The sequence below is a fragment of the Vitis riparia genome, chromosome 13 (assembly GCF_004353265.1).
Source record: "Vitis riparia cultivar Riparia Gloire de Montpellier isolate 1030 chromosome 13, EGFV_Vit.rip_1.0, whole genome shotgun sequence".
Classification (NCBI taxonomy): domain Eukaryota; kingdom Viridiplantae; phylum Streptophyta; class Magnoliopsida; order Vitales; family Vitaceae; genus Vitis; species Vitis riparia.
In genome coordinates, this window is record NC_048443.1 from 568,770 (window position 1) to 582,231 (window position 13,462).

General features: G+C 32.1%; 1 protein-coding gene and 1 long non-coding RNA gene across 11 annotated transcripts in view; both read right to left on the minus strand.

The window, feature by feature from the left end:
* The window catches only part of LOC117928668 (putative disease resistance RPP13-like protein 1), a 37,656-nt gene that overhangs the window by 6,316 nt on the left and 17,878 nt on the right, over nucleotides 1–13,462 (minus strand). For 2 of the 10 annotated variants that reach the window (XM_034848623.1, XM_034848627.1), the window contains 5 exons: nucleotides 12,827–12,946; nucleotides 12,483–12,551; nucleotides 12,257–12,339; nucleotides 11,535–11,682; nucleotides 10,286–11,014 (listed from right to left, as the gene is read on the minus strand). The exons of 1 other annotated variant lie outside the window; for it this stretch is intronic. The gene's annotated coding sequence lies outside the window, so the exon portion shown is untranslated. Of the gene's footprint in view, nucleotides 1–10,285; nucleotides 11,015–11,534; nucleotides 11,701–12,256; nucleotides 12,340–12,482; nucleotides 12,552–12,705; nucleotides 12,947–13,462 lie in introns of those variants that run through there. 7 more of the 10 variants (XM_034848625.1, XM_034848629.1, XM_034848628.1 and 4 more) reach the window with 7 other exon arrangements.
* LOC117928683 lies at nucleotides 457–4,481 on the minus strand. Its single transcript, XR_004653618.1, has 5 exons — nucleotides 4,442–4,481; nucleotides 4,038–4,165; nucleotides 2,387–2,947; nucleotides 798–896; nucleotides 457–707 (listed from the first exon to the last, which is right to left on the minus strand). It is a non-coding gene; the product is annotated as an uncharacterized LOC117928683 (long non-coding RNA).

Consider the following 13,462-nt stretch of genomic DNA (forward strand, 5'->3'; position numbering starts at 1 on the left):
CATGAAGACAAAAATTCCTGGTCACAATACCTAAGAAATGCCAAAACAGGAACAAAACAACATCAAAATTGGGACAGAAACAAAGTGCATCAACTTCCTAACAAACTTCAAGTCTATCTGCCTACCTTTAAAAGGTGGTCCACTGGGTCAATGCAAAATAGACCAGCTTTTATTATAGAGACTCCCAATCAATGAATGCAGGCCGTTAAACCAAAATATGAAACAATGAGATGTTTTGAGGTTATTGAGAACATGAACCAAAACAAAGAAAACCTTTTTGTTTTAGTGAAAAATAAGACATTGAAAGGATATGCAGTCATAAATCTTGCAATTTTATATATTGCAAGAGTTAAATCTCCACTTTTATTACACTCGAAAGGGAATAGCAGCAAGAAAAGACCAAAGCAATTAAAATTTCTTACTGCCAAAGCTCAATACATCTCTGCTTTTCTCCATTCTTGTATAAGAGAACATAGACCAAGAAAGTGAGAAAAACCTAAGCATCCATGGTTTTCCATAGTTATCAAGTGGTTCACTTGGTTTAGCATACTGCCAAATAAAAACAGAGCACGACCATACGAGTACAATTAGAATATGGCAACTATCTGCATCCACAATGTGAGCACTTGGGTTCAATCCTTCTTCACTCCTCTTCAATATTTGTTTCAGACTTGAAGCTTCACGAAAAAAGAAAATCCCTAGCACACCTGCCACCATTAAAAAAATCAGCATCAGCAAGCAGACATAAAATTCCTTGCACCTAACATTGACATGGACTCAAATTATCTAAAACTAACCTAAATTCATGGAGATGAATAGCCAACCAAGCCAAGCACGTGCCTGTGTGATGTCTGGTCAGTCATCTGGAGAAGCTTGGAGCACGCCCATGATTAGATCTGTCACATATGAGCTGTATTTTGGTAATTCTGGAATGCGGTATTTTCTATTTAAGATAATAGATGGTGAGAAACATATAGTCAGATGAATAATAAAACACGTACTCTCGTATTCTACTGATTGATTCACCCATTCACTAATCATTAAAAAGTCTAGAAATGTAGAAGCTTAAATTTTCTAATTTATGGGGATAGAAAATAAGCTCATAATCATCATTTCTATACAAAATCAGGAAGTTCAATGAGGGAGTTGCACTCAACCACCTTAAGATAATAAAGACATCATAATAGAAAACAAAGCTACAAAAAGTCTTAAAGCCAAGATCAATTTAATTATAGTATTCTTCTTGGGAGTTACATGGTATAAACCTTCGTTAAGACATGGACTCTAATTTTCTTTTCAAAGAAACAACTGACTCTTGATCGGATAAACAATGAGAGCCAATGCCCATGGCCACTAACAGGAGTGTAGGCATGGCAACAACAATTCTGCTAATGAGAAGCATCACAAGATGACCGTCACCTTTAAGATCTATGTCATTGATCCAAATGATCAACTCAGCAACAGTTATAAATAAAAAATAAAAAAAAAGTACACAAAAATTCATAGTCACAGTCAAGATCTAAGAAATGCCCAAAAAAGAACATAACCACATCAAAATTAGGACAAAACAAGTACAACAACTACCTAATAATAAAAAAATTGACCAAAATACTTCATGTAAAAAAATAAAAAAAGTTGACCAATTCAGTACCACAAAATACTTCATATAAAATTTTTGCTTTTAAAATCGCAGTTTGCTAAATGATCCTAGTTGCTTGATATGGAATGCATGGAGAAAAAAAAAAACAAAAAGTATTGAGTAATTTAGTTTGATAAAAATTAAAAAAAAAATGGAAATTTATTCAGAGAAGTAGCATCAATTGCCCATGGAATAAGTGCCTGCAGATGTCTCCCAAAGAATCTTAATTCATTCGTAAAACTACAATATCGACTACAAACTAACCAAAAAGATCAAAAAATTTAAATTCATGCAAATTTATAATAAAAAAAAGGAAGAGAAATTCATTCTCATATACAAATTCTAAAAGGAAGAGTGACAAGAAAAGATTAACTAATAAAAACTCCAAAGGGGTGTTGTGGTATAGAAACTTCGACCTTCCTCATTGTTGGCCTTATTACAACCCCAAAGGTGATTAAAGGGCCATTGCTCATGTGATTAAAATATGATAACTAGCTTCGTTAAAATGTGAATTACCGAGAACCAATCTTCCTTTACTCATCTTTTCTTCATTGGAAAATTCTTAAATCAAATAAACAGAGCATGCTGCACAACCAAATACCCAACAACAAGGCTAGGAAATGAATTATGCAGACATGCAATTCTAGAGATTGTCAGAAATTCTGAAACATGAGTACTTGACAGCTACTTTATGAATTGGAACATTAATTTTCTGAATAAAATAAGTATAAGCATAGAATTAATTACCTGACTGTATATTGGTGTGGTACCACTTTCATTAAAATATCACACCATTGATCACTACTTTTGGAGTTGAGAGCGAGCAATTGCATATATACAAGATCAGGGTATCCTTTGATTTGCAAGTAACGTCAATAGCCTGTCCGATATGAAGTTCATAATTATATGAACTCTACTGCATTCTTCTCTGCTTCCCCTTCATCAGCTTGGCAACTAAGCATTTGAAAAACTTTGGTCTTTAAAAGCTGGATCCAAGAAAGTAAAACTATACAGGCACACACACCTGGACAGCCTCCCCTCTTCATCAAACAATTCAATAGCTGTTAAATCCACTAATCCCACATCCATGGCCACTGGTGCCTATGCTGCACATGTCATCAGGAATTGCCTGCACAACAGACCAAGAAGAAGCATTTGAGTGCTTATATGATCTAGCAGCTCCATCAGAATCAAGTGTTGCCCTGTAGTAATAGTAACTCCTTAAGTCTCTCCCCATGTGTAGGTAAGTATCTAGGTCTGATTGTGTTAAGAAGGCTGCTGAGGTGTGAAGAGATGCTGAAATTGAGGCTGCAACCATAAAACAACTTAGTCAATGAAGCTGATAGAGTTTCATGGAGATGTTATGCTGCTTTATAGGAAATAGCTGTTAGTTCCAGCTATTTTTGCTGCTTTTCTATTGTTTTCTGTTGCAAACTTGTGTATAAATGTTACATTGATCATTCAATAAGAGTAGACATTTTCGTTGTCTCAAATACAACTTTTGGTTGTTGCTTCTAGCACTTCTAGATTCTAAAACCTACAGATTGTAACTAAACCCAAACAAGCATGGGCATCCATACTTGATACCTTTCAGGTTGGTCAAATTGAAATGAGTTACATATAATGCTCATCTCGAGTATCATTTTTGAAGCTAGTTCGGCTAGACTAATAGACAACTAAGCCCTCAAAATAAACTTTCCCAGGTTGAGAACAGACCTTATATTGAGATAGTCCACAACCAACTCTGCTCTTAATATATAAGAAATGGTGAAAAATATATAGTCAGAGAAATAATAAAATACATAACCTAATATCCAATTGATTGATTCACCCAATTTTTAACTATTAGAAAGTCTAGAAATATAGAAGAGTAACTTTTCAAATTCATGAGGATGGTGAATAAGCTTATAATCACCATTTCTACACAAAGTCAGTTGGTTTGATTAGGGAATTACACTCTTAACTACTTTAAGATAATATAACAACATCAAAAATAGAAAATTGAACTACAAAAGGTCTTAAATTAAGATCAATTTAGATACAATATACTTCTTGGGAGTTTCACAGTACAAACATTTGTAAAGAATTAGACTCCTTTAAGACTACGGACCCAATACTCGTACTTGCCGATAGAAGTGCAGGCATGCCAATGAGAATTCTGCTAATGAGACCTAGCATAAGAAGATTAATGTCTACTCTTGTGATCCATAACTATAGTCTGAAATGGGATCCATGACATTGATGTCAATGATCATCTCCATGACAACAGAAAATATACAGAAATTCCTAGTCATAGTCAAGACCTCAGAAAAGCCAAAACAAGAACAAAGAAACATTAAAATTGGGACAAAAACAAGTGCATCAGCTTCCTAATAAACATTTAAGGCTATTAGCTTACCTTTAAAAAAGTGGGCCACTTAGCACACAATAGACCAGCTTTTGTTACGACTCCCAATCAATGTAGGTTGCTATTATCATAACCGAACTTTGTTCCTCATAAGCAGTCTTCCATGCTGATTCTGGTTACTTAATATGGAACATGTACAAAAAAGAAAAGAAAAAACAAAAAGTAGTGATTAATTTAGTTTGATATTGAATGGAGTAAAGTCACAACATGTGCATATGCAAGTATATTATCCTAAAAACCACTTATAAAAGGCATCAAGTAACCAACTAAGATCATACTTGAATAACCATGAATTACCTAAAACCGTATCCACATGTTCCTGCATGAGATGCATACGCAGATAGTTTCATCTCTGCTCATTCGGAAAGATCAATTAAAGCTACAATGGAAATTACCTGGGATGAATTTTCCTTTGTTGAAGAACTTCTCAAATCAAATAGATAAGAGTTTGTTGCTTGCCCAAATCTTCAACAACTGGACCAGCCCAAATCCTAAAGAGTGTTGAGCATTTTAGGAGCCTTTGAATTCTGAAAGGAGGTCAATACCTTAACAATGTAGAAGGTTTAAGTAATTCTGTTATCAAACATGGTAAAATTGATTAAACAAAACCTTGAACAATGAGGTATTTTCTTCTAAAAAAGATGAGTCCACCATTGTGTGGGCTATTGAGAATATAAAAAATAAGACATCAGAATCATAAGTAATTAAAATTACCTACCAATAAGCAGCTAGCTAGAATGCATCCACGGTTTTCTCCATGCCTATATTAGAGAAATGTCAAAGAAAGTGAGAAAAAAAATCAAAGCATTTTTTTAGAGATAAGGTGTTGAATAACAGATCTTGTCAAGGATTGAAGACTTGGGCTGTCCTGTATTCGTAATTTTTTTAGAGAGACAAGGTGTTGAAGCCCCTTGTTGTCAAGAGACTTGAGATTTGGAAGACCATAGATATAAAGACAAGTCAGAGAAGAGAGCAGCAGACACTCCTTGGGAAATAATTCCACGTCTTCACATCCACCAAAGATTGTGAAATGAGTAAGAGAGCTCAGTCTTTGCAAATCCCAGTCCACTTGGGACGTGAGTTGGTTGCAGCGACAGATTTGAAGTTCACGTAGGTTGGAAGGCAAGCCCTCTCTGTGAAACAACAATTCTTGACAATCCCCTAAACTCAGCTTCTGCAGAGATGAATGGGTATGCCCCAACAATCTGAGCTTGGAACAATTGTGAATCAAATGGGACATCGAGTCGAGAGCAGGCAGTTGGATGTGTACAAGATCAGAGCACCCATTGATTTCCAATTTATGAAGAGATGTGGGATCCCCCTCTGAAATCGAAATGCAGAGCTTCTCAAGCCCCTTAAGACCATTGATTGCGAAATTAGTCAACCTGGGGGAGATGTCCAATATTGAGAAGGATAACGGGAGAGAATTATCATAGGTACCACCATTGATCGATAGATTTTCAAGGACAGGGTGATGACATCTGAACAACTCAGGTACAAGAAGGTCCAATTTGGTACAGTTAGAGATTGATAGTGATTTGAATGTAGTGGGTAAGCCAACTTTGCTCGGGGATCTGGAAAAAGAGCAGTCACATATTTCCAAACCATGCATGTTGGTTTGTAGGAATTCGTCCTCTAGTAGAGACTCCACAGAATCACAATTTTTAACGAAGAGATTGTGGGGTATCACTGCAAGTTGCTTCAACTGAGAGACATCTGAAATTTCAATTTCTGAAGTTTGAAGAGCTGTGAAGCCACAAGTTTGCCTTCTCAACTGCAATCTACGGACAACAGGAACATTGAGTGTAGGCACAAGCAGCTGCGGACAATTTTCAACGTAACGTTCCTTCAATGAAGGAAGGTGTATTGGTAATTCCCCAGTGAGTTGGTGACACATCACTATAGAAAGCTCCTGAAGACGAGGGAATTCTCCATGTCTGCCTTCACGACATAGCCATTTCTCCCAATTGGACATATGATAAAATGAAGAATTTGTAGGGATGGGAAGGAGGGCTGAGGCGAGGAAGAACTCCCATAAAACTTTCCACCGTTATAGTTCAAATTTAATTATGAAATTTATTACCCTAATTAATTTTATATTAAAAAAATTTAATAATGAATATTTATCATTATTAATTTTAAGTTATATTAATTTTTACTAATCTTAAGCAATATATTTGTTTATTAAATATCTAACCTTAAAATATTGTAAATTTGTAAGATACCCTTCAAACAATTATGATAAAAAAAAAAATGAGTCATGGATGTAAAACCATGTTGTTAATATTATTTTACAATATATTCTATAAATATTTTCTTTAATTATTTTTTATTTTAAATTTAATTTTATAATAAAAGTTTTTATTTTCTAAAATAAGTAATATAAAAAAATAAAAATTAATAAAATAAATGAATTTATTATATATCGAATATGTATATTCTATGTCTTATCTTAGGATTAATATATATTAAATATCCATTAATAGAAAACCGATTTTTTCTCTTTCCACAATCTAATCCTAATACGAAAAATCTTGAAATATTATTGGTTTTCTAGCTTTCTTTTAATTTCTCTAAAATTTTTCATTAAGTATATAAATTTGGAATCAAACTATACCTCATAGGTAAAATTTATTAATTTTTAAAATTAATTTGAAACTCAAAACCAATTTAATTAGTACTAAAAAGTGAGAAACACAATAATATTATAAATTCATAGGTCAAAATTTATTTAAAAGAACTTGGATAGCTTCTTCTTCACATATAACCTATTTTTATAATTTTTTTTCACGAAGCAAATAAACTTCAAATTAATCGAGACTTGATGTGTTGCATTCATTAATGAGTTTAATAATTTTTAAAAATAATTTAAACTTAAATAATTATGTAATTAATACCATCAATTTATAAATAAAAATTGGTTTCAAATGACTCTATTTTTTTATTTTCTATGTAAAATTATTATTTTCTTATTTTTTGTTTCTATTATGCAAATGGACTCCAAATTAAACAAGACTTAATGTCATAATTTTATCAATGAGTCTAGTAATTTTTAAAAATAACTTAAAACTTAAATAGTGAACCAATTACTATTAAAAATTTATGGACAAAAATTGATTTGGAATAATTTTTTTTTTTTCTTCACATAATCATTATTGTCCGATTTTTTAAACAAATAAATTTTAAATTAAACAAGACTTAATACATCGGATTCATTAATAAGTTTAAAAAAATTTTAAAATAATTTAAAATTCATATAATAAACTCATTAATATAAGAAATTTATGAATTAAAAATGATTCATAATGACTATTATTTGTATTTTTGGTTCTTTATTTTAAAAATAATTTTTTAAAAATAAGCGTTAAAAGACATGATCAAACGGACCCTTAGCTTTTAAAAAACAATGCAATTGTGCATTTTACAATCTTTTCTAAAGGTAATTACAAATTTTTTTTAGTTGTTTTCCCACCTTTCAACCCAAAAAATTGTTGAAAATATAAAAAAAATATTGTGATATTCAACTATTTCACTTGAAGTTACCCAAATACGAAAATAAGGATTGAAGGGTGCAATCATGCAACCCAATGGCATTGATTTAACATAGGTTTTGTCCAATTTACAACCATATATATTAGTGCAATCACTAATAAAAACTCATTTTAATGATCAAGATAAGTCATTCTTCTAATTATGAGGTAGTATACTACAATTTTAGATTGATTGTTCAAGTTTATGAATTGGTTATAAACAATTCATCAACTTACAATAAACTTATGACTTGGATTTTTCGTACAACTTTTTATACACTAAAATCTTATACAATGCAAGTGATGTAAACCCGAGTGTTCAAATAAATATTAATGCAAATAATGGCAGAATAATGGAAATAGAAATCATAATATTATAAATATATTTATGAAATTTCACTTAGTTAAATCATGTTATATTTTTAAAGGCTTTGATTTTTTTAATTGGATCTTGGGCTTTTAGGATTTGATCTTGGGTTTTAGTTGTTTCATTCGATGTTAGGCATTTATAATTTTATTTGGGCTTTAACAATTCATTTGATCGAGGCTTCAATTTTTTGATGTGGGCTATGGGCTGTGATTATTTCCGGCTTTGGGTTTTTGTGATTTGGGCTAGTTTTGATCATTTAATTTGTTGTTTTGGGCTTTGGTTTGGATTGATATTTGATTAGGCTTTGGGTATTGGATTTGTTGTTTCTTAATTTGGAAATAATATTTGAGATTGGCTTTTGGGCTTCGCTTTTAATATGTAGTTTTGACCTTGGTCAATTCCTATTTGAGCCCCTGGTCGGATTATTTCATTTTGGCCTATTGATTTGTTGACTTGGACTTTGTGTTTGTGCTTGTTTGTGATTTAGGCTTGGTCTATTGTTCTGGGGTTTTAGTTTGATTGTGGGCATTTGTGTATTACTTTGGGCTTGGCCTTTATAATTGTTTTGAATTTATTTATGGTATGGGCTTGGTTGTTTGATTTTGACCTTCTATATACTCTATTTGACCTGGGCTTAGGGCTTTCATTTAGTTTATTTGAGCTTGGTTAATTTGATTTGGATTTGGGCCTGTTATAACTTGTAAACTATTTAGGCTTGCTTTTCTTTTATTGAACAGAATCAACAAAAGTAAGGTGTATATTTTTTAAAACAAGCAGAATACGCGCATTCAAAGTTTTGAAAAATAGTTATGAAAAATTAATTTTAATCTTTTTTATGTTTATAAATATTTTCCAAAAATAACTTTATGATGTATATTTCTTCAAGCAATCATAAACGGAAAAAAAAAAAAACAAATGAAAATAACTGAAAACAACTCCTATATGTTTTCAAAAAACACCTAAACCGGCTTGCTTTTTTTTTTTTTTATCAAAAAGTTTTCCTATTTTCTTATTCTTAAATATAGATAAAAAAAAAGTGGTTCATTGCGACCCTATCATTTGTCTTTTGTTTTTTAATTTTAAAATAGGTTTTAAAAACAAGTAGAAAATATGATGAAACGAACCTTATCTTTTAAAAAATAAGGCAATTCAAAATACATTTTAAAATATTTTTCAAAGGCAAATTATAAATTTCTTTAGTTATTTTCTCGTCTTTGAATCAAGAAAATTTGTTTGAACGATCTTTCCATCTAATTAGTCCCTTGAAATATTTGTCCCCTTTTTCAGTATTATCAATATATTTATGACTATTTGAATGAAAATATAAGAAAATATCATAAATATTCTCATGAAACTCCTTGATAGCAATTATTTCACTTATCAGTGAAAATAAAGTTACCCAAATATAAAAAAGGATTGAAGGATGCAACCCAATGGCATTCATCAAGATGGAAAAGTTGGATACAATTTGCAAATACTTCTATATATACTCATCTTATCTTATATTTCATTGAATATAAGATAAGATAAATTAATGGATATTTATCATATATTATCCCTACCAAAAATGAGTAGGAAGTTATCCCCTCCTTTATTTGAACTCATGGTAGGTGAAAGAATGTATTTTCGCGCAAATGATAACAAGGCAATGATTCGAGATCATGAATAGAAAGAAATTCCAAAAGCGCTACATAGTAACCTTCCTCATGGTTGGCCTTAGAGCTGAATCCTCCTGAATGCACCAAATGGACACCATCACTAGCCTCTCCAGCCTCTTCATATCATTCATAATTTGCATCCTCATCATCTTCCACCAACTTCTCCAACTTCCTTTGCACAAACAGTTCATAATCTCAATCCATTAGAGCTTCCTCTCCGTCTTTCATATGAAAGAGGAAATCTTCTTCTGTCTCTATAAATGGCTACTTCGAAGAAGCAATCCTCCTTACATGACTCTTTACACTTCTCATGGTCAACCAATCTATGTTGTTTAATTCTTTCAACTCCACATCATCCTTCGCTTTCTTCGCTTCATCTTCATCTGCTTGGCAACTCCACTTCACTCCACTCTTAAGAACAAAGTTGCCGAGCATGGCAGCATGAGTAACCCCTTTAATAGCCGACTAAGTTCTCCAAAGCTCATATCCTCATTTGTCAGCAAGTTTGAACTCCCCATTTTTGGTGAGTTCAATTTTTGTACCCTTCTGCCACTTCTATATCTGCATACCAAATTATTGTTTGGTAATTCATGTTCACTAATTGCATATAGAACATAATTAGCCCTTTTAAAAATAATAATTAATATGATCAATCATCTTCTAAGATGGCATGTTACATAAAAGGTAACAAGATTATGCTACTTTTTAAAATTTTTCCTTAGGGTGTCAATGTCATAATGTGGGTACAAACTGACAGTATAGGAACAAGTACATTGATAAAAATTAAAAGAGAAAAATTGGAAATTTATTCAGAGAAGTAGCATCAATTGCCTAGGGAATAAGTGCCTGCAGATGTTACTCCTTAGTCCCCAGTATGCTTGAAACAAACTGGAGACTGATCAGTTTCTTACAGTATCAGAAGACAGCAGCCTAGCTATAGCTAACCACACAAAGAGATTGAAGAACACTGAGCTGCCAAGTAGTAGTGACCCAACAAGAATCAAGGTAGACTTATCTGGGCCTGTCTGCAAGCCTTTTGCTCTGTCTTCCACAGGAAAGAAGGAATCTCTTTTGCCAACACATTGTCTGTATAAATGGCTACTGCACAGAAGCAATCCTCTTCACAAGACTCTTTAAAACTTCTCCTTGTCAACAATCCGTCTAATCCAAAGTTCATAATTGGAGATTTGCCAGTCTGTGTTGTTTAATTCTATGAACTCTACTACCTGCTTGGCATCTGGGCATTGGAAAATTTGGTCTTTAAAATATGGAGCCAAGAAAGAATGCCTACATAGGCACTCACATCTGAACAACCCCCTCTCCCCATCAAACAATACAATAGCTGTTGAATCCACAAATCCCGCTGCCACTGCCACTTGCAGCTGCATTGCAATTGTCATCAGTAATTGCCTGTAGAACAGACCAAGAAGTATTAATGCAGTTCCAATGGTTTGCAGTGTTCTGTTTTCGGTGCTTATATAATTAAAATCAAGTGTTGTTTTGTAGTAAAATCACTCCCAAAATCTATCTTCTGATAAGAGGTTAACTTATGCGGCAAGATGGTATCAGTGGGATTCTTGAAGCACGCCCAGGCGCAAATAACTAAAGCGATATTTTCAAAAAAATTTGCTTACCAACCAAGAAAAACCTGGTAGAATTAGCATAGAATATGTAAAAACTGGAAAATCACCATGTTAATTTGAGCAGGTCATTCAAGTACATGTGGTTTTGGCCTCTTAAATATTCAATCACAGGTACATTCTATATGATTTTAAGCGACTAGAGAAGTATGAAAAAGAAAATTATGAGAATGTCAACCAGTGTGGAAACTAATTTCCTCAAGTAACTTCTCTCAATATCATTTTCCTTTGTGACAATATTAAAGACCTATAGTTACAAGTTACAACTTAATTTTCATCTCCGGACTTACCATGTGAACATACTTGAGTCTGATTGTAACTCGACCTAACCAAGCAAGGGTCATCCATACTTGATACCATTGACGTTGGTTGATGGAATTGAGTCACGGGCTAGTCCAGCTTGACTAATAGTCAAATATGCTCTCAAAACGAACTTTCCTGAGATTGAGAACAAACCTTGTATCATAAAAAGTTCATAAAAATAAATCTGGAGAACATTTAATATAGTCAACAACCAACTCTTCTTCTTCATAAGAGGTGGTGAATTAGCTCATAACGTAAAAGAGTAAATTTTCTAAAGCATGAAAATGGGGGAATAAGCTCAAAATCATCATTTCTATACAAAATCAGAAAGTTCAATGAGAGAATTGCATTCAATTACTTTAAGATAATAACAACATCAAAATAAAAAACAGAACCACAAAAGTCTTATAGTCAAGACAATTTAATTACAATATTCGTCGTGGGAATTTTGCGGTATAAACCCTCATTTAGACTTGGACTTTTTAATTTTCTTTATGAATAAACAATTGGCTCCTGCTCAAATGAAAAATGAGAACCAATGCTCATAGTCACAGACAGAAGTATAGGCATGGCAATACCAATTTTGCAAATGATCATTTGGTCATAGTCAAGACCTAATAAAAGCCAAAACAAGAACAATTGAACATCAAAATTAGGACAGAAACATGTGTAGCAACTACATAACAAAGATTTGTGTCAATCTGCTCACCTTTTGAAGGTGGTCCACTGGTTTAGTGCAAAATAGACTGATTTTTTCTTTACAGGGGCCCTCAATCAGTGTTGGTTGCTGAACTAGAAGAGAGTTCAAATAACTAAAAAATTCTATAAATTCAATACCATAAAATACCTCACATAAAAATGTTGCTTTTGGAACTGTAGTTTTCCAAATGTTCCCAAATTTAAAAATACATTGGCATAAAGTTATTGATGTTTACCTCATAGTTTTTTCCATGGTCATATCAAACATTGTTCTCATAGTAAGTCTTCTATGTTGATCCTTGTTGCTTAATATGAAACACATAAAAGAAAAAGTGGTGATCAATTTATTTTGATATCGAAGGGAGCAAAGTCACGACATGTACATTACATATGTAGCCAACTAAGTATATACTATGATGTGGGTAAGATTCAATACATATTTCAGTAACCATGAATTACCTAAAAATGTACACATGTTCTTACAGGAGATAAACACACAAGTAATTAAGAGTCATCTTTGCTTGGCAACCAGGCAATTGAAAAAATTTGGTCTTTAAAATCTGTATCCAAGAAAGAATACCTATACAGGCAACAGTCTGGATAGCCTCCCCTCTTCATCAAGCAATACAATAGTTGTTAAATCCACAAACCCCACTACCATGGCTACTGGTGTCTATGCTGCAATTGTCATCAAAATTGCCTGCACGATACACCAAGAAGAAGCATTTGTTTTTAAAATCAAAAGCTTCTATATATAAGTAAAGCATCTTATACAAAGTGTATAGATTTATATTTTCAGAAATTTTAAATTTGAGAGAATGAGAGTCTATTTGGTGAAGTTTTTAAAAATAATTTTCTATTTTTAAAAATTGAAAATAGTTTAAAAAAATTAATAACACGGTTTGGTTATTTTTCTCGATTTTCTTTTTTAAAAACAAAGTAAAATAAAGAATAACTTTTAGAGAACAATTAAAAGTTATTTTTATCTATTTTTAAAAATAATAGAAAAACACATGCACTCTATTATTTCTTTTTCAATTTTTTTGGTTAAGCAAATTAACTTCAAATTAAACAAAACTTAATGTGTTGTATTTGTTAACAAGTCTATTAATTTTTAAAAATAATTTAAAACTTAAATAATAAACTCATTAATACCATAAATTTATTAATATAATAAAATATCTTTTTTTCTAACAAATAATAAAATAGTATAATT